At 40.7% G+C, this 3,831-nt stretch overlaps 1 pseudogene; it reads left to right on the forward strand.

The window, feature by feature from the left end:
- The first annotated feature begins 556 nt into the window (after positions 1-556).
- LOC142373737 (uncharacterized) lies at positions 557-3,079 on the forward strand (annotated as a pseudogene).
- The last annotated feature ends 752 nt before the right edge of the window (positions 3,080-3,831 follow it).

The following is a 3,831-nucleotide window of genomic DNA, read 5'->3' on the forward strand; positions in this document are numbered from 1 at the left end:
AGAGGTTGTCAAATACTGATAGTAGGACACAGACAGGTGCAAATCTGCGCTCCCTGTGTGGAGATCGCGCTGTTCGCACAGCCTGTCATGCGAGGCTAATACGTGGTGGCTAGGGGCAAGCGCTAACCCTTCCACGTAAAACAACAACTTGCACACTGCAGAAACGTCACACCACTTTATAAACCACCCGACGATAAAGTCACAAGCCTTACCATCAAAACCATATGCATGGTTCTCACATTACTGGCATGGGGACGTTACAAAACAACTTTATAAACAGCATGTAACTCACCGGTTAGTTGTACGCTCGCGCATGTGAAAGCCCAAAAGAGTCAATTTAAAAAATGAAATTCAAAGTCGACAAGAACGAAAAAACGGACCAAAAACAAGCATTATTCTCACACCGGAAGTCGCCATTCAGACTGTAATAAAGCAAGAATAATGTCTTTGGAGCCCTACTCAGAAATTATTCTAGAATTGGCAAAACAAGGCATCGTCAGAAATCTCTGTGCGCATTTCAGTGGAAGGCGCGGGCGGAAGAGGATTTTCAGCTTGAAATGTGCGAAAATTCTGTGCTGAAAACGGGGTAAACTTGAGGGGGTTGCCCGAGGAACATCTGGAGTTGGAGGTGGCAAAAGTCATAGACGAGGTATGAAAACTGACCTTTTCTTCTTTGATAGGCCTATGTGTGTGCATGTGAAAAGCAATTTATTTCGGTTTTGGAATGGTAAAAGCATAGGCCTATTTGTTGTTTTTTAGACGGGACCAACATTTGGTAGGAGGATGATGAAGGGGTACCTCGCCGTGAAAGGGGTACATGCTGTAGTGACACGTATAGGATCAGTGCTTAGAACTATACACCGACCTTACAATGAAGCAAGACGCCAGGTAGGCTATACAAATTCAAGATGTTTCAGGTAGAGGTGTGTCACTTATCTACTGGCGTAGGCTACTTCAGTGCAAGCCTAGGCTACTTCATAACCATCACAATTACTAACACATGCACTTGTTTTCAATGATGAGAAATCAATTCATGGATCAGTGATTATAGTGCGCATAGCCCATAAGTGTAAGGTCATCCTGCCTCCCTCCAATGCAGCAACCCCACCCTGCCGCCCAGTGGTCATATAATATCATTACAGCCTCCTTTCTCTGAGGTGGGCCAATGGCCATAAAAGTAGACATGGATGCTTAACATAAATCCATTCCACACATCCATTAAACATATCATTACATCCTCCTCTCTCAAGGTTATTCAACAGTAAAATAGTCCATTGGCTAAAAAAAAGAGTCCAAAGAGTCCATTGGCCACATCCAGACTGAACCTGTAAGTTAAACAACCAAGCATGAAACCTTTCAGAAATACTTTTAACACACAGTAGTACTGACTCAAGTAAGGAAGTTGTAGGCGTACTGTGTCCGGATCTGTTGAGGATAGTGTTGAAGCCTACGTTTGTGGAATTGTCACATTATTTTTGTCTTCTTTTAGGATTCTCGCAACCTCAACCCCATACCATACCTAGCAGACTACATGGGACAGAAGGTTCATATGGACCAGAATGAAAAGTTATCAATGTTCGGGTTTACACATGTTGTAGCCATTGACGGCTATAGCAAAAAGATTGTTGGTCACTCCACCATGGCCATAAAAAATAACCTTGCCATCTATGAAGATGTTTTCAGGTAACAGCATGTAATTTGTGGACATGTAACAGCATTCTATCATTTATGTGAGCCAAGCCGGATGCTGGCGAATATATCAATATGGTATCAAGATTGTGATATGCACTATTCTAGACTATGTGATTTTGGATGCCCTACTAAGAAAGGCTGAGTAGTCCCCTATACCTGACAGACTCTTATACTACCATTGGAAATAGTATCCCACATAGGCGAATGTGACAATATGCTCTCAGCTTAACAGTTACTTTATAACTGAATCATTTATATTTTAAAGAGAAGAACTGATTTTGAATGGTTAAATTTGAAAAGCTTTGCTCAAATTAAAACCAAGTTTTTCATCCAATAGGCCTGCAATACTAGCTAATGGGATGTGGGACCAGGTCCGCGTGGATCATGGGAAGGAATTTTATTTGACACTCTTCATTCAGGAGCTGCTGTCATCTCATTGCTACGATCAGGAGAGAAGACCTTACTTGCAAACTCCCTCCACAAGGGTACACTTCAGTAGTTTCTATAGTTGCTTCACCAACACACACTGTGGCTATCCCTGTTGAAATGATTTGTTAATATTTTGTATTGTTTGTTATTTCAATACAATAATTTGTTTTAGCAGCATGCAATCTTCTTTTTCAGAATTGCCATGCTTTCCAACTTTTATGATAAGCAGAACACTTTTCTGGCAAGTTTGCAGATTTGGTTGAGTTACTGAGAATTCTGCAAAATGTACTGTAAAAGACATTTTTTTTCATTTGACCATTGGAATAAATTAATATGTTTTTGCCTCACATTCAGAATCACACAGTTGAACGAATCTGGCCGGAGATAAATAGTCGTGTCAACTACCCCCTGAAGAAAGCCCTTCTGCAGTTGGTGGACCAGGAATTACTTGACATGGATGACAGCCTTGTCAAATACTGTGTGTCCTGCCTGACTGGTCAGCTGTGCCAGATGGGTCTTACAAGAGTGGTAGAGTCTTGGAATGCTCATCGAATTCCAGGTAAAATAACCAGTATTGCAAACATTAAAAGAATTACAACAGAATTAAAAAAAGACACACACAAGTCTCAATGTCAACAGTATGTCTTTATTTTACAGGAAAAGGAACACCAAATGACTTGGCTGGCAGTGGGTGTCCCAAAAAAATCCCACAGGAGCTGTTGCCTCACTCAGCTGAAGCAGCAGAACTCTACAGACAGCAGCTGGGATCCACCCTGACACCACAATCTACCTTTATCCATTTTTAACAGAAGAAGACAAACTAATGGCTGAGAACCAGTTTGCAGAACAATATTCTGACATTTCTGAACTAGTGTCTAGAGCAGTCAACAATGATTTCACACCATACAAAGAGGCGCTTCTCTTTCTCACCACAACTCGGTGCAATAAATTGTGTTAGAACTGTAAGAAGAATGTAAATGAGTGGAACTGGTGGCAGTGGGCGTATGAACTCTGACCCAATTTAAAAAGAATAAAACAAAACAAAAAACACTCTGTTACCTGCCTGTTTCCTAGTAAACAAATACATAATATTCCTCTTCAAAAAGAGACCTCAGGACAGACAGTGCCTCTGATAGGCCCTTAACTTCAAACATGCTGTTTCCTTCAACACTTCCCCTACATTTTGCACAGGTGTCTGAGTTACTATGCCACTCCTCCACACAAGTTTTGCAGCCAATGAGGTTTTGGCAACACTGCGTGAAGAGTGGCTCTGTCATCAACTCTAAAACACAAAATGAGAAAGACTAGTCAATTAATGCATGTGTGTCCTCAGTTAAATGTTCTTGGTGTATTGGATGAGCATTATGTAATACAACTTTGTTCATTATAAAAATATCTGTTACTCTCGGAGTCGTAGCTGCCGTCATCGCCATAAGGCTAGAACTATCCTTCTGTCCCGGACCATGCGCTCCTGTCTGACTTCCGGTGCGAGAATATGAATAATGCTTGTTTTTGGTCTGTTTTTTTCGTTCTTGTCGACTTTGAATTTCATTTTTTAAAGTCTAATTAAAACACGAAAAGGAAAGAAAAATGCAGCGTTTTTTGTTTTTTAATTCCCATTCATAAAGGGAAAATCCAATTACCAAAATATACACGGACCTAGGAGCATAAAGCGATACTAGAGCAATGTCAGTATTTTCTATATGAATT

This window comes from Odontesthes bonariensis, chromosome 23, assembly GCF_027942865.1.
Source record: "Odontesthes bonariensis isolate fOdoBon6 chromosome 23, fOdoBon6.hap1, whole genome shotgun sequence".
NCBI classification, from domain to species: Eukaryota; Metazoa; Chordata; class Actinopteri; order Atheriniformes; family Atherinopsidae; genus Odontesthes; species Odontesthes bonariensis.